Consider the following 19,057-nt stretch of genomic DNA (forward strand, 5'->3'; position numbering starts at 1 on the left):
AAGATTAGAACAAACCAAAAAAGTCCCTTAATGTGGAGGGGCTAAATAAGTTTTAATACACTCAAACAATGGAATATTATGTAGTCCTTTAAATGGAAAGAAAAAGTTATATAATAGGATTAGTCTCAATATCTTATATTATGGAAATTTAAAAAGCAAGATAAAGGCAAATATGTAACATGAAAGCATTTCATAATATATCCCTAGATGGAATATTAGAAACTGGTAACAGACATCATTTTCAGGGGGAAACCTGAAAAATTGAAGAACTTGCAGGAGGAAATAAGTAGATCTACTTTTGACTCTATACCTTCTGTACCTTTATAAATTTTTACCATGTGTATATATGACATATTCAAGTAAATCAACTAAGTTATTTTGGAACTGAGTTTCACAAAAGCCATTACAAACAATCCCTGGCACATAACAAATACCTAATCTTGTGAATAATAATGAGAAAGATTGCCTGGCGAGGCTTTATTTTTAAAGTATGCTATCCTATGCACAGTTAGTATATTAACTACAAACATCTTTTTATATACCCTGGAACCAGGACAACTGACTAAACATAAGAATGAAGTTTTGGGATTTACCATCCTGGTATGATGGTTTCAGCATAATGAAAGCACCTTTAAAATGACAAACTGTTTTTCAAATATTCTATAAAATACTGTTAGACAAAATAAAGATGGGTACGCTTCAGTCTTGCAGTAATGAATACAAGAGTAAACACTATAGAACAAGATCATATAAATGACAGGAGAACAAGTCATGACTATGCCCAGACAGGTTTACTAAACATTTACTCCCTCTTTTTGTAATTTTTAATGTTTTTATTTTACTTTAACCAGACATACTTGAGCAATAAACAAGTCTTTTCCAGATGATTCTGCCCACTTTCTGGCATACATACTCTTTGGGAATGCAGTGAATATTTAACCATTTATGCAAAAGTAAAATGATTGCTGTAAAATGGATTGAATTAACAGACCATTCCCTTCAAATTGACTCCTTCCTCTTAAACACAACTCGATGAGCATGGCAAACTCTAGATGATTTTAACAGGATATTTCATTTTAATATTCTTGAATCTAACTTTATCCTGGCTTTTATGAATGTCTCATTTCTGTTAATTTCATATCTGTCTTTTAAGCTAATTCAACTATCTACAGACCTTGTTTTACGTACAATCTTGGAGAGTAGAATGATTTACCAATCTCATGTCATATCAGAACAAACAGGAATGAATGACATCTGAAAAAGGAGAATGTCTTCACTCTTAAAATTCAGAAGCTGTTAATTCACGAATTAGTAGGTTATAGCACAGTCTGGCCCATTTGTTCATAGATTTTAAAGACTACAAGCTTTAAAAATCACATTGAAGCCCACAGGTAGTTACTTACTTGTTTCTTAAAATTAACAAAAGTCTATTATTATGAATTAGTTGGAGTCAATGGCCTTATTTATTTTAATCCTATGTACAGCTGTATTTTTTCCCTTTAGCACATATTAATTAAGCAGCTGATCTTGGCCTACATGAACAAGGCAACTGTTTCAATATGCATTTCTTCAGATTGCAAATCTCTCAAGAATAAACCCTGTATTTTCTCTTTCCTTTTGTAAATCCATACTGTACCCTGCTACAGAGGCTTCTATAATTTTTTTTTGTTACACTACAATTTAAAAGCAAAGGACAATTTAGTTAACCTATTTGGTAAGAGAAATATTTTAATATATATCAATTTACTAAACAAAGTCCATTTTAATAATAACTCATGTTTTCATGGTAATTTATGATTATTAACACCCTGGTCCTTGCTTCCAATAAGATACCCTTGTAGGGTAGATTATTCTGAATTATGTTGCCATAATTGTTACATGTCATTACATCTTGGACACCAGCACTACCATTGCCTTATATTTCAGGTCCTTTACAGAGACATTTCTGATATTGCAATTAATTTTAATTCTCCAGTTTCCAGTATAGACAAACTGATCAGAAGAGAGAGACGGTAACGAATCCTTCTTGTAGTCTAACAGAAAGCAAACATAACAAAACCCAGGGAAGGGAAATGTATCTAAGTTAAGACTCTGATTCTATTGAATAAAAAAATGAGTTTAATAATTTGATACGATTGTCAGGAAAAAGGGAAAAGGTTAATAAGAGAAACAAAAGTTAAGTTTCCAAGGAAATATATACAAACATATTTCTTTGCGATTATAATACAAGAAGAGCTTCATTCTAAATGATTCCTTTTTAATGCACGACAGTTTACAAGCAACCTGAACTTTTTCCTCAGAATCAATAGTATTTTATTTTTACTTTAAAATATTATCTAGTTGTTCCTCTGGCACAAAAGCATATGCTGCTATGGAGGATGATTATGGAGCTACAAAGTTTACTACAGCTTCATTCACCAGTGCTCCCACCCATACAGTCTCATCCTCAGAAACCATCTGGTGCTCCTTCTGCATAATTAGCAAAATATTGAGTTAGCACTTAACACTCTAGGGAGGAATGAACCAATTTATTTAAGCAAGAAAATTCCAGCCAAGTCAAATCAGAATTGTAATGTATCAAAACTTTCTTTAAAGGAGTTCTTTATATGCCCAGGCTTTACCTGGTTTTTTTTGTTGTTGTTGTTGTTTTTGTGCAGTACCTGAACTATACAAATAGTATATTCCGTGAGTAGAATGCTGGCAAAACAGATGCTACCCCTTGCATCCACCCTCTAAATTCTTGTTGCCAATTAGGTTGTCTGCAGTGTGAATCAGAGCAAGGTGACTCAGTCAACTGAGGACAAGAAATTTATAGCTATACTTGCCTCACAGTGTTTACCTTGAAATAAGACTATTAAGCTACTAAAACTTAAAAGCCGGAGCTGGCCAAGTTACAAAATAACATTCAGGATAAGACCACTGCATCATAATTTCTCTCTAATTGTTTTTCTTAGAACAGCTGTCTAGGATGAGTTCCTCATATTAAAAACAAATGGGAGGAGATTAAGGTTTTGAACTATGCCTCTGACAAGCTCATATGAGTGTCTTACAATCCTCAGAATTCATTCAAGAGGAAAGCAAGTAGCATGGAAAAACATAACTCAGCAAAGTATTGCACTTTAAAAATATGTCTTGTTCCAGAACTGCAGATTGTACATGTTCTTTTTCGTCCGAACTTCTGTGAACCAACTGCTTGCCTAAGGACAATGGAAACCAACCAAAATTTAATGAGGGCCTACCATCTTCCAGACATTTTGATACACATCAGAAAAACACCTTGTGAAGTTAGACAAAAGAAAAGTACCATGGCTATAGTTCCTAAATTGTGCACCAAGGCACCTCAATGCATCATACAGAACTCATAGAGACTCTACAGGATATTCGAACTTTCAAAAGAAACACAGCAATACATGACATCTGTTGATCACTCTTCAAACTACAAACACAGCTTGGTTCATTTTCAACTTTACATCACATTACTTGTATTTCTATGACATATCTTTGCAAAGCTGGGTTTTCAGTGGTTAAAGTGGTAAAAAGCAACTATGCTAAAAATTAGTGTGGAACATGAAATAAGAATGGCAATGTCCAATCAGTTTTCCGTGTTTGAAAAGTTCTGCAGTGCCCAAAAGATACACACATCTCATTAGCAATTGTGATTATTTAAGAATGACATTAAAGCCATGCTTTTGCTTTCAATTTATATTATTTTTTCAAACAACCACTAAGTTTTTAGTGCAAAAATACTTAAGTTGTTTGACCCCAACTATGTACTGAAGCAAACTGTTATGTATTTCTTTTGGACCAGAGTCACTGTGAAAAAAAATTACTCTTATACTAAGGACATGACGAACCAAGAAAATTTGAGAACTTCTGACTTAGAGCCCTAGAGCCTTCTTACTCACAAATATACAAGACTCAAGTAAATAAATGTAAATCATTGTAATAAACAAAGAAAAATAACAAAGGTATTTGAAAATGTACTTTTCCAGCCACTGCCTGGAAACTTGGTCCAGAATTAAGGAATGGTTTTGGAGTTTCTATGAGCAAAATCACTAGTCTCAATGTCAGTACCAAATAAGCCAGTACCTTGAAATGCATATGCAATCTAAAAAGGAAAAATAGGAGACAGAAGTAATGAGACAACCTGAGAAAAGTAAATCAGAAGCACTCTATGTACCAGAAGAAACACTACATTTTTGGTTTAGAAAGTGACAGATACATAAATAAGCATTTGTGCAACTTCACACTCAGAGATATCCTGGCAACATCTGGTTTCTGATCCCAGACCAAAATGCAACCAGGAAATGTACATGTGCTAATGGGAGAAACTGATAACTAAAAATCAAGAAAACAAGGTCATAGGACTTTAAAACACACACATGTGTGAAAAAGAGGAATACTAGAAATAAATAAAACAGTACAATGAAGGAACCTCCCAACAGAGTAAAAAAGATCACAAACCAAAAACTACCCATACATTTTCATCTAAAGGCAGAAGTTAGATAGACTATAAGTGAATCCAGTCAATGCCCAGAATTATGATTCCAACAAGAACACCACTAGAACATTACAGTAAACACTATATACCAAGTGATATGAAGGGATGACCCTATTCCACAAATGAAAAAACAATGAGACTTGACCCAGTTGAGAGTTTCACACACCTAACCAACACACAAGATCTGTGATACAAAAGTAAAATTCATCTAAATATAAGACTTCAACTGTTGGTTAAAAAAATGTCACAAAGTACACTACTGATATATTCCTGTGTTTTTTAAATAAATTAGAGGCAAAGACATATGGGATATCAATGCACAGTTAGTTACTTTCCTAAAATGTGGTCAGACAAAATAAAAACTAGCAAAAACAGTAAGATTGGTACATAATAGTGGCTCATAGTCCAAAGCTGTGAGCTCTCTTTCTTTTCTCTGCTACTAGCTAAGACACAATCTTAGAAATGTCACTTACTCATTGCTTCTCAGTTTTTCTCAGTTTCTAAACTTCTAAAATATATAATATGTAATATTTTTCATGTCAGGGTTGTTGAAGAATGGCAGATGATGAGAGAATGGAATTTTTTTTAAATATAAAGTTCTACAATCAAGACATTGTTATAACCACTCAAAATAGTACTTTTACTTTCATTCTCTCATGAGCTTTAGGAAGAGCTAGACGTGCTAGCAAAGTAGTTTCAATACTTCTTGTAGGTAAACTATAGACTTTATACCCAGATAGAGCACACCCGCTGTACTTGCACTTTAGCTCACAGCCACATTAGATATGTGGCATCAAAAAAGACTGAAGAAAATAATTGCTACTGTGATTGGAATAATTTAAAATAGCATATTAAAATTATTCCTGAATTACCAATTGGTTGCCTGATCATCCAAATTCTATCTACAAAATGCATTTTGAGTCTGGAAAGTACTCTGTCATTAAATTATTTCCTTTCCAAATAAAATATTTATCATTATTTATGTCATTTCCAAAATGATCCTCAAGTTAACTCCTTCCTATTCTCTTATTGCCTTTGTCTGAGCTCTTATTGTCTCTCACCTGAACTTCTAAACAGCCTAACTGGGATCTCTAATTCCAATCTCTTCTGTTAATGCATTGCTTACTCCATCCATAGTCTTTTTAGTTATCTTCTTATATATATGGTCATGTCACTACTAAACATAAATCTTTACTATCCCCTTTCATAAATCTGACTAGTTTCCTTCACAGCCTCATCATCTTGAACAAAGGCAAAATTTCAACCAGAGTTGCATTTTCCTGTCTTCAGGGATTCACTTATATTCTTTCTTCAAAACAAGTGGGAGGCAACTCCTCTCCACCTCCACCTCCACCTGCTGAATAAAACGCTGTTTGCTCCAGAAGTCCTCCTGAAAAGTTTTCCAAATGGAGCTCATCTTTCACTCCTTACTACGCTGATAGAATGAGCTATGTAATTTGCTTGGACACATAAGTTTTGCTTTGTACTATAATAACTTATGGAATATCTGTTGTCTCTTTCACTAGGCTGTAAGTTCATAGAAGGAAGAAGACTTGTCTTGTTCATTTTAATTTCACCTATGAAGCCTTGTAGAGTGCTCTGAATATCAGGAGCCTAGAAGAGTATTCTGAATATAAGGAGCTCGGAAGTATGTCTGTTAAATTTAAATATGGAAACCCCTTACACAAACAAACTTCACCCAGAAAATCATAGCTGAGAATGGATAGGAACACATTCTGATGATGGATGGAAGGAAGTACTTGCAATACTATGTGACACATCATATGTATCTCATCTTCTTCAATAATTGGCAACAGTTCTATTTTTTTTAAAAAACTTAAAAAGCTGTGCTTGTGCCCTTTATTTTCAAAAATGCAACAGTAACTTTTCAATAATCATGTTTCATGGCAAAAGAAGTGTATGTGACTTTACAAAAATCTTTATTTCATGAACATAAGTAATTATCCTTCAAAAGCTGGACAGAAAAGCAGATTCATCACCCAAGGCATAATTTATTCATATCTGAGCAGACTCCCCTCTTTATTCTTATATTCCTGTTGCACTTTTCTTCGGAAGGCAAAGTGTTTTCAGATCTACTAGTACATAATCCAGTTAGGAAGGAAGGAGAGGCTATTGATCTCCCCCACTTGCCAGATTCTGAGAAAATGAGGATCAAAAGAGAGGAGTAATATAAATGAGCTTTCATTTCTAGTGGCTAGGATAAAAATCCAACCTATTATTGACCATGTCTTCCAAGTTCTATTCAACAGGCTGAACTTAAAGAAACCCTCTCTTCCAAATTTCACAATGTGATACTAACTTGAAAGGTACTAATTTAGTTAAATGTTAATGCATCTTCTCCCATACCAAGTTTGCTTAAAGTTAGACTTAGATATTTTTTAAGTGACAAGAAAATAGATACATAGAACAAGAAGAGAAAAGAGGTCACAGAATGGATTTAAATGTGGCATTAAGTTCAAGTGTTGACCCCCAGAGACATGCATAAATCTAAGAAGAGGAAACTCTGGCAGGTTACATAATAGATAAAACACATTTTTAGTGAACTTTCATGCCAGCCCAAGGAAAAAACTCCAGTGGTCAAAGGGATTTTTCACTCAGGGGCAACAACTAGACTACAGATATCACCTACTCTTAACCAATATTCTGACTGGCATCTCAGTTACTTTAAAAAGGCTCATAAAAATTCCTAGAGCACTGAGGAGGGGAAAAAAAATCAACCTAGGCATTTAGTCAAATAGAAAGAGTCACCACAGCCATTTCATTTTAGAATACTGGAAACCTGACAGCATCATACAATTACATTTCCAAGATGAAATGTTTTCCCCACTGCTTTCTGGGAATCATACCCAATCCATATGAATCCAACACACTTCCTAATATTTTTAACTATTTTCTTTACTCTTTTTTGTTATCATTGTAACCTCAGCTAGAATCTGCTTGGAGAAAAGTATCTAATAGTTCCACCCTGGGTGAAACTAAATTAATCTACTACCTCTCCCAGATGTGTTTGTATTTTACACCTCTTCAGCAATTCTGGAATGGAAAGAAAAGTGAATACTGAAGAAATCTAAAATGTGTGGAAAGCCTACTGTGGTCTGTTGTATTATGTTCCAAGCTATTTGTTCCCATTCTTTGACATGTGACTTCCAGAGTGCCCCAGTAGATGGAGTGTATCGCCCTGTCCCAAGGCCAGGCTTGGACAGGCGATGTGGCCAGTGGAATACAAGAAGATGGCATACACCATATCCTTATGGAAGCTTTAAATACACCTATATGATCTGGTTCAGCCTTTTGTACTCCTGGCCTCTGCTACGAGAACAACATGTCCCAGACAGGGGCCGCTCCTTCAACCTGGACCACGGATTAAAATAACATACAGCCAAACAGAGCCAAGCAGAGCCACAGCCAACCTGAAGACCTATGACTGAGAAATAAATGTTTGTTGTTTTAAGCCACTGTGATTTGGGGATTCTTTGTGACTACAGCAAAGCTGACAAATACAGAAATTGGTAACAGAAATGGTATTTTACTGCATAACAACCTCAAAACCTCAGTGACTTACAAAAACAAATATTTACTTCTCTGCTTATAGTACATGTCGGTGGAAGCCACTCTAAGCTATGAGTCAGATTTCGAGTCTTCTTATAACCCAGGCTGAGGATATGTCCAATGTCTGAAACATGTTCCTCTTACAACAGGGCACAGGAGAAAGAGGTCTAGGGGAAATTTGCAATGCTTTTGAAAGATTAGGCTCAGAAATGACATGGCCAACACCCAAACTCAGTAAGGAGAAAGAAGTGTACTTCAATTGTAAGAAAAGGAATAAATAAGTTGTAATCAATAGTACAATGTACCACATGTTTAATCATTGTATGAGCTGTACTTTACATAACTTATCTCACTTATACCTCACAGCAACCCAGTAGAGAAGGCATTATCTCCATCTTTTGGAAAATTGTAACTTGAAGTTACAGAGAAGTAATGCAGAAGTTACAGAAAAGTAATGTAGCTTGTCTAAAGGTATTCCAAGGAGGTATGAATAGAGAGCTGGGCTACCCATCCAGGAACTGACTCCAAAGCACTAGCTCTTACACCCATGCCACACTCACTGTTTTTCTTTGTCAGAGATAAACATTAATGCAACAGATGGGATCTGTCCTTGTGTAAAGCCAGTATTGGCTATAAAAGCCTTCAATAACTTATCTTTTAAGGGAAATAGGGCAATGTAAGGGAGGTTACAAAAGAAGACAACAACGTCTATGAAAACCGACTTATGAAGAAGAGACAGGAATGAACACAACAATGAGAAGGTATGTGAATGAGAACCCAAGGAACTGGAAAATAAGAAGAGAAATTGATTAGCACTTCTCTGGGCAAGAGCACTTACAAAAATAGCTTGCCACAGGGGAAAACTTTTTAGCCTGATTTCACAGGCCATAAAAAAAGCACTAGGGTGTTTTCCTTACCTTTAAAAAGTGCACACCCAGTTTTTCTGTAGCTGCCCAAATACCACCATGTACTCACTACAGTGCCTGTTTTGGTCTCTAGCTAATGGACATCAAGTGTTTAAAATCCAAAAAACTTGCCATCGCTGATGCACCTGACTAGGTTACTCTCAACCCATTTAAGGAATCATTTTTCCTGTGAGTCACACCTTTGGCAGTCCAGACCAAGATCTGCTCTACCTGCCAATTTCTACCACAACTGTAATTCTCTCAAAATGTTAACACACTATTGTAGCAATGTAACTTCTAGTTGTTACTGTTGACGTTTTTTTAGTACAAGAATTTAAAACTGATTGGACACATAGTTATGCCAGCAGAAAACTTTCTAAACATCAGGTAAGCAGTAATTAGAGTTGCAGAGGCACTAGAGGTCATTAATAGTTAGAATAGAAAGCTGGAGAATCTTACATCAGGCCTCCATACCAGATAGCCAGACTATATGGAGAAAATGCTACAGGAGAAAAGGTAAACCTGTCTCTAACTTGTACAGCCCATTAATAATAATTAAACCTTGTACAAGAGTGCCATGCTATTTTGTTTGTGTTTATTTCAAGACCCTTTTACTCTATAACACAATGTGGAGACTTTTTTTAAGAAAAACAAGCAAATATTTTCCCAAATGTTAGGAGAAAACTAGAGCAGTCAGTTGTCCATACAACCTGGGTCTAATTATTCTCTGCTTAAACCCCCACCTACTTTTTCCCTAAAATTGCTATCCAGCTAACCACTCATAATATTCCAGGAAAATGACCAAGCTATGTTTACCTAAGATGGCTTTGGATATCTTCCCACAACTCAGAATGTCAAATAAATCATATGGCAGATTAAATCACAGTAGGATCAATTGGCTCATAAATAATCTATCTCAGAAACTTCATTCTGTTCATGCTCAGGCAACAGTGGATTATTCTAGTTGGTGGTACTCAAACCTAGAGTTCCACTGGTTCCTTTGATAAATAACCCAAGGGGAGAAAAATGTTATTAATACTGTATGTGTCCATGCATTCTCAGACACAAACCATCAATGTAAGACTATGACCCATTATTATTATTATTATTATTATTATTACTATTGTGTGTGGATGATATACATAGACACATTTATTAAATTCAAATTAACCAAAAAGTGGCAGTGAAAAATCTAACTATGAAATATGTTTAAATCCCTTATTCAAAATATTTGATTATACAAACAGCCATTAGGTGGGATATAGCAGGAAAAATACTACTCTGGAGTCTGATAGACCTGAGTTTTAATTCTAGATCTTCTACTCTGTGACTCTTGACAATTTACTTAATTCCTCTAAGCCTTGGATTTCTACTGTTTAAATGAGGTAATACTGAAAACATACAAGATTTTTAAGATTAAGAGAGCAATAGTTATATAAAGCTCACTGAACAAGACTTAATTAACACGAGACATATACTCCATAAGGATTAGGAAACATTTAACTGACTTGAAAGGAGTAAGAATATATTTATAAATATTTTTCAGAGACAATTCAGAATTCTGGTCAAAGATGAGGGAATAAAAGCAATTTTTCCCCCAACTCTTCTTCCTGTCAGGGGCAGGGAGGATGGTCAAGGGAGATCTTCAATGAAACAGTGAAATAAATGCCTTCAAGATCAGACCACAAAATGAAGAATATATATCAAATATATTGAAATCTATACCAGAACAGAGGAGAATACTATGAGCAAACACCCACCCACCTACTTAGATCTCAAGCAAGAATACATTTTACCAAAGGGAAAGGGACTGGGGAGGATGAGTGGGAAGGGAGGGACAAGGGTGGGGAAAAAGAAAGGGGGCATTACAATTAGCATGTATAGTGTGGGGCGGGCACGGGGAGGGCTGTGCGACACAGAGCAGACAAGTAGTGATTTTACAGCATCTTACTATGCTGATGGACAGTGACTGTGAAGGGGTATGTGTGGGGGACTTGGTGAAGGGGGGAGCCTAGTAAACATAATGTTCTTCATGTAATTGTAGATTAATGATACCAAAATTTAAAAAATTTAAAAAAAAGAACACATTTCTCTAAAAGTACCACAGTATGAAAGGATATCAAATGATTCCTTGATTAAAGTGATAAGATTTAGGGGCAAGAGAAACAACAAAACAAGTAGGGAATATTCCTGTGAAGACCCAGTTCCACACTGAGGAAGTGAAGGTAAAGTGAAGCTGAATAAGGAAAAAACATGCAAATATACCATCTTGTCTACAATCTAATTTCCTAAAACACTGTCTGAGGTGAGGGGAAGGAAGCAGAGCTGACCAGATCACAACACAGACAGCCTGACTTAAGATGCCTCATTGTAAACCACACCAAACTTCTAACACCATAAACTAAGGAGAGACATAGACAGAATGTAAAAAAAAATCTTGAAACTTTTCAAGACAACAAATACCAATTTTAAAACTGCTAAGACTGTCCCAACTCATTCTATACTCCTCCTCCTAATACTTTTTTCAGCAAATAACTATCCAATATAATTATGTCCCCAACTGAAGATAAGCAATAAAAAAAGGAATTGCCACAAGATCTATATATACATACATAATAGGAAAAAAATGAGATATTATTTAAAGACATAGATCACACATTAAAAGAATAGTGATTTCCTCCCCTGGCCAAGGAAACAAAGGAAGAATTTAGACAAATATTTGGCCTCAATCACAAATAAAAATAACATGCTGTCAATGGGAGAGAAAAAAAGAGCTCAGAGAAAAGATAAAGAGATCAAAGAAGAAATAAGACAACAGTAGTTGAAAAGTGAACTGGCAGACCTCACGAAAGAAATGGAAGGAGAATGAAGCCATTCCATAGATAAAAGTCTCAGTAGTTTTAATTAAAAAGACTTAGTTTTAACTTAAACTAGGGCATAGGAGGTAGGATTAAGGAAATCTTTTTAAAAGAAATGGTAAGAATGAACAGAAAGAAAGTAGTGTAGATAAAACTGATAACTAGGAAAACAATGGAGATGCAACATATATATAATTACTGATTCTGAAGAAGGTAATTTTTAAAAATGGACCTCCACCAAAGTGATTTGATTATAATAGAAAATGATTCACATCCCCAGGAAAAGGTAAAAACACAACAATTAATGCTAAAATATATCTTTTATAAACTTTATATTTTAAAGGTTTACAGGTAGAATCAAAAATCACCTGCAAAATTGGAGGTGGAAGGGGTTGTTGCAGGACTTCAGCTCGCCTCAGCCTTTGCCTCAGCAATATTAAATGATGGGTTAGATGCAGCTGATGGCTGCAGAGACGCTATAACAGCATCACTCCCTGACACTGAAGGAAAAAGCATCTGAATCCTGAGAGAACCACAAATGGAGATAGAAAAGGTCCTCCTCTAGGTCAGATCGGGGAAATGGTATTAGAAAGATAGACTGTCTCCTGTAATGTAGATCTTTTAGATGAAAACAATTAAGACCTCTTTAAAATGTTAACAGTGCCCTTCACATAGGAGATGCTCAAAAAATATTTACTTGAATAATTACTTCTTTAATTACATAATATAATAATGGTCTTATTTTGTGGATGAAATTCTCTCACACTAAAACCCTGAATAAAAATATTCACCTATTCCCCCAGCAGTCATAGACACAAATGAAAAAATTAACCTTACCATTTTTCATACTTCCCTAAAGGCAGTGAAGAATAACAAATCTGACTTAGGAAAATATATAAATATGTAAGAAATTGTAAGAGCAACATGGGTTATATAATGGAACCAAGGTTTAAACTTTGGGAATGTCCTGATTTGGGAGTAGGAGACAAAGTAAAGTGGATCTAACAAAAGAAGGAGTAGAATTTATTACACAAATACAGACTTCAAATCCATGAATCCCCACTTGAGAATTCTACTTAAAAGAATCTGAGACTTAAGAGAAGGATCTGAGATGGGCATATACTCTAATTCGGTCTGCATTTATTGACTTCTACTGTATGTCAGGTATTTCCTAATGTCATAACTAATTTAACCTTTTTAATCTTATACACACACACACACACACACACATACATACACATACCCTCTCAGACAAATATAATATTCTATTTTTTAAATGTCTACACCTGTCAAGTGTAGGAATCTCAACATATATTCAAGTCTTCTGGATTCAAATTCTATACTCTAAACTGTGCTTCAAAGCTTCTATGTAAACCACTCAAGATTGTACTATAGGGGGAGCCAGGAACAGCTAACACAGTAACTAAGTCCATCTTCCCTTTATTATACTCTTCATGAGTATTTATACTTAAATCATATCCATCCTCAGACTTAGACTTTCTAAACTCAAAAGTTAATACTTTTTAGTCTTTACTGATTAGAATTCACTAACACTTCCTAATGATTTTCTGGATTTTTCCTAGTTCTGTTTCTTTCTGGGAATGCTGTATTTTAAAAACCTGGTTTTCCAGGTGGCTATGATATTGTTTAGCACTAAGGACAATACTCTGTTGTACTTTGTTTCTAATACCTTTCCTGATAATATCCAATATTTCTTCTGATATTTTGGGCACACACAGAACCTCTAAAACAATTCTGCTTATTCTAGGTAATAAGAGTTAAAGATTCATTGCTTTTGTATTAAATAGGAAAAAAACTGGAATAATCTTCACTTGAAGATTTTTTGCCACTTTCATCTTGTTTACCTATCTTTGATCTTTTGTATATTAGCCAGTCTTGATTAGCATTTTACTATCTGTAAAAGCTTGGAATAACTTTCCTATTCCCAGGAAACAAGAGATTTCCCTGTATACTTCAAATTAATAAATATAAAGTGACTAGCCTTGGAACTAATTCCCAAAGAACCCTGTGTTAACACTATTTAAGAAAGGGTTTACTTGTCCTTATTCTCCAGTTTTTTTAATCACAATATGATCAAAAATAAAACAATGAAAACAACTGGTTCATGCTCCCATGAGCTTAACCTCATCTGCATTGGGCTCTAAATTCAATTCTCCAAATCATAAAAGTTTACTTATTTCTGTAAAAATCATTCAATCGTGGTGCCTGGTATACAATTATATCTAGTAGTCATCTAGTTCATTTAATAATAAAAGGAAACTTTGGGCTCCTATAGTCTCCTTAGCAAATCTCAATTAATGAATCTTACTTAAAATATGTCCACTGGAAAAAAAAATGTCCACTGAATCATGATTCAAGACATTTTTAAATAACAAGATATATTCCAGAGTAATTTAATGATACTACCTTATAAAAAACAAACCTAGACATAATATATAAGTCCAAAGAAAATGCAGTCTCAATATCAACTTCCTGTCCTAATGAAACAATAAGAGGGTTCAAAAATATCCTAAACATCTTTTGAAACATGACATGCCAATGTTTCTAAGCATTGGGCACACAAAGCTATGAGTTGTGAATTACAAAGGCCTTAGAACAATAAATTTACAAAATATAATCACCTTCACAGATAAGATAATCTGTTTATTCTATGAGAAGCATTTCAGTTTAAATTAAACTTGTTTTGGCAATTGGTGCAATAAGACTACAAGAGAAAGAGGAGAACATTTTGTCATGTTAATCAAAATACAAGTATAATATGAATTTCTTATAGAAGTATCTTCAAGGAAATGAAATCATTGAATTAAAATTTAATTTAATATTGATGCCCTATATCATCAAAAAAATACTTGGACACAGAATGATATATTGACACCTGTTTGAAACATAATACTTCATATACTGATTATATTCATTCAGCCAAAAAAATCAAAAAAATTTTCAACATAAATGAAAGTATATAATATCAGTAACTTGCAATGGAAGCATAATATTTAAAACTAAATTAATATACCTTTAATAGTTGTGGCATAATTTAGAGGTTTTAAAGATAGTATACCCTCAGTGAAAACACTAAATTTGTACTCAATCTAATATGAATACCTCTAACTTTTTTTGGGGGGGGGGGTGCATGTTTGAGCAGGAGAGAGAAGAGGAAGTTCCCATATACCACAATAATGTCATTTGATGACAGCAAATTTTTCCCAAATGTCATTTTTAAAAATAAACATATTCTTCTTACAAATAATTTTGTTGATATACTACAAGATATCAAGAAAAAATATCACACAAAATAAAAATGCACAATTCCAAAAATAATTTTGAATTATGTTCAGTGTTTAAAAGAAAAACACTACATTTGTTGAGCACACATTCTGCCCTTGCACACCTTAACATACCACACCAAGCTATAAATCAAAAGCACATAAAAGGTTCAGGTAAATACAATATTAGAAGATTTTTAATGAATCCATTCAGGTTCAGTAACTAGCAACTTAAAACAATGATTTGTCCTCATAAAACATTTTCAGCACTATATTCGATACAATTAATAAAACAACAAAGCAGAAGAGGTAAGTACAATAAAATATACCAAGTATTAATCAGCTTTTAATCCACAGATCATATCATAATATTGGTTAGTGATGCAGAAGTCTTCAGACAGAGAAATTTGCAAAATTCTCAGATCATGAATTCTTAGGCCTCCATATCACAAACTATGAAAATCTTAAAAATCAAGAGTCTTGGAACCTAAAAGAAATAAGCCTATAGATAGAATTGATTTTTTTTTAATATTTTAAAGATCCAATCCCACGGGATATATTTTCCTGCCAAACTGGACATAAGTTTCTTCTAGAATTTTGTCTCTGTAAAATGATTTTGAAGTATATAACTTCTACGGTATCTCCAAAATAATGTAGTTCTATAATCTTTGGAAATACAGAAAGTCCTATATTTCCTGTAGGAAACATTCAAACATGCAAATGGATTTAGTCCCAAATATTCTCCTCAGAATTTGGAATGTACTTTCTCATAGACACAATTATACCAGTAGTGGTTAGAATCAGTCCTATGCCATTCCATTCACAGTGTACCTGAGCACTGGATTATAACATTTCAGTTTCTATAAAAAATATGCATTGATTTCTATTGGGACATTCCAAAAACAACTGTCTCCCAGTCCTCACTCCCAGCCTCCACTGGTGTTGGCAGCAGCAGTACCCAGAGCTGAGCATGACACAGTACTAAAGCGTCATCTAGCACACTTTCAACCAGACCCCTGATATCATCCTTTTTCCTTATATAAAGGCCCTCCCAGTGGAACCCTCATCAACAAATGTCCATGCAGCCACCAAAGAGGGAGAGTTTTCTACAGAAGGTTTAAACTGAGTTTTGACTAGTTATGGATTATTTTTAACCTCAGCCAGAAGCCAAGATATATCAATGTTTTTATAATACAGTGATTTCTATAATGATGGGATTTGACCTGTGCATTGCAGAGAAGTGGTATATTAATATTCTTTAGCTTTGAGACACTGATGCTTACTCACTGAATATATAATCACTAGGATCTTCCTAAAAATGAATATGCCAAAGATATCTTGCAAGCTGGTGAAAATATCTACCAGATGATGGTGCCCTTAACCTTATCTGCAAAACTGATACAATTCTTCATCTGGTGGACTACTCTCCAGGTAAATGCAGGCCAAATGTGGTCTAGCAGGGAAAGCTATTGTTAATACCAATGCTCTAAGAATCAAACTGATTGCTTACTCCTTGTTTCTTTCTTTTTTTAAAGCATGATTGATACTTCAAAAATTTGGTTTTAAATGCTAAATAAAATCTTTAATTTTCCATAAATGCAACAACATTGGGAATGTTTAGATTCCAGTCACTGGTTATTTTGCTTTTCTAGTTGTAAAAATTGCCAAACACAGCATTAGGAAGTCACTTATTTTATAAGGAACTTGATAGACAAGTGTATATATAACCAAGGAACAATTCCCACTGAAAAAGGCATTGGGAATCAGGCATCTATTAATACCTTCTTTTCTCCAAATATTTGGTTAGATAAGCTGTTTTCATTACTTTAATCTAGGACCTAATCCAAGCATATTTCAATTTCTGCAACTTAAATTTGCAAATGGTATTTTCCATCATGCTGGCATATTGCTATTTGCCAGATCACCCTCACATGAAGGGACTATTATTGATTGTGAAAGCACAACAGGTGGGTCATATCAAGGGTCACATTAGTTTCGTTCACAGTCTCAGACACAAGGTTTTCATTATCCTTAATAAAAACAGAAGCTAGGAATAAAAACATATCATTGAAATAACATCTCTCTCCATTAATATGTAATAACTTTACACATTAAAATCTACCATTTCCAAACTCTACTGTTAGCTGTAGTAGCATGGTTATTTTGTGGTGTTAGTTATAAAAATAATGGTATAAATCATGACTTCACAAGCAAATTTCTGCAGCAACTGTTTGAACTGTTAACTTAAGCTGCTGATTCACAAAAATCTCCCAAAACAAACTAGTCCAACAGAATTTAGCAAGTTAAGAAATCTTGAGCACTATAGTTAATAGTATGACTAAGAATTTTAATAATTTCAGTTATTAGTGAAACAGCAAATCAAAATGACTTTAGAATCAGTTATGTATTTGAATTCTGTTGAGCTAAAACAGAATATTTTCCAACCCTAACATAACAAGAAGAAAAACACTCATTTCTTCAAGTAACCTCAATGGTCTACACCATTAGAATTCAAAAGTTTATTTAGCAAACAGATTTTAAAGACTGGGATCAATTCAGTGGAGTACTTTTTCTCAGCATCAGGGACCAGTAATTGTTAAATGACAGTTAATATTTATATTACCCATAATAATTTACAAACTCCATTTCTGAAAAGGTATAGTACCTTATTTCTAAATCAAGAGCAGTCTATACACACACACACATACACACAACTACAACTTTTTAAAAAATTGATTAGGTAGAAATACTAACTGAGCACCTACTAATATGCTAGGCAATGTCTACTATTAAGGAGCTCTCCATCTCAAAAGCAGGTTCTTTTTAACACCGTATTCTTTCATACTAACCTTGGAGGTGACCTTAGCTACCAAAAGCTAAATGAACATAATGTGGTGGGGGGGCGGGGCTGTACAACACAGAGAAGACAAGTAGTGATTCTATAGCATCTTACTATGCTGATGGACAGTGACTGTAATGGGATATGTGGGGGGGACTTGGTCATGGGGGGAGTCTAGTAAACATAATGCTCCTCATGTAATTGCAGATTAATGATACCAAAAAAAAAAAACTCATGAACATGCAACTTTCTAGGAAAACATTTCCTGCGTAAACCAATATACATACCAGCATATTTTTTTGCCTGAAGTTTAACTATAATATCTCTTTCAGAGCTTAATAATATCAATAATTTGAACCTCTACTTAAAATGTGAATAGCTATGGCATAGATCACATATCTGGCACAAAAATTCTCATCTTAATTTCCTTTCAGCACTCAATATTGATAGTTCCAGTAATAACATAAAGATCTAAGAGGGAAAATGTTTTCTAGCTAACAAGTTTCACAGAACCAAAAACAAATTTGGTTGAGCTATATACTATTAGCCCAAACTCCAGGTTCTATCTTCAACTTTTCATGTCAAGAATATTCAAAATTAGTACATCCAGGCATAATTTGATATTAAATTGGATATTTTTATAGCTTTAAATTTCATGATCTAACCCCATCCATGTCTCTTTGTATGATAAGTAAAATGATGATTATGATTAAGACAATAATGCTTCACACTTATATAGCCTGAAAGTATCCCAAACACATATATATCACATTACATAGATATTACATATATTACAGCAACTATATCACTATTTTCTTCACTTTAGAGATGAAAAAAATTGAAGCACAGAGAATTTAAGATACCGTGCCTTCCATCTACCATACACATTTTTTATCTACTCCATTAAAGTTATTTGCTTTTAAAGTGGAATTATTTAAAGAAATAATTTTTAACACTGTGGGCATTTACTGTGTCATTAAGCAAGAACTTACTTGAAAATGGAACAATAAAAAATTGTCATTATTAATTAACTAGCATTAAGGATATAAACTTCTGAAATAATCTAAAGACAGTGCCCACATTCATTCAGGCACTACACA

At 34.0% G+C, this 19,057-nt stretch overlaps 1 protein-coding gene across 3 annotated transcripts in view; it reads right to left on the reverse strand.

Moving 5' to 3' along the window:
• SOX6 (SRY-box transcription factor 6) overlaps positions 1 to 19,057 on the reverse strand; it is a 588,617-nt gene that overhangs the window by 504,225 nt on the left and 65,335 nt on the right. The window lies entirely within an intron of this gene.

Source organism: Manis pentadactyla, chromosome 9, assembly GCF_030020395.1.
Source record: "Manis pentadactyla isolate mManPen7 chromosome 9, mManPen7.hap1, whole genome shotgun sequence".
NCBI classification, from domain to species: domain Eukaryota; kingdom Metazoa; phylum Chordata; class Mammalia; order Pholidota; family Manidae; genus Manis; species Manis pentadactyla.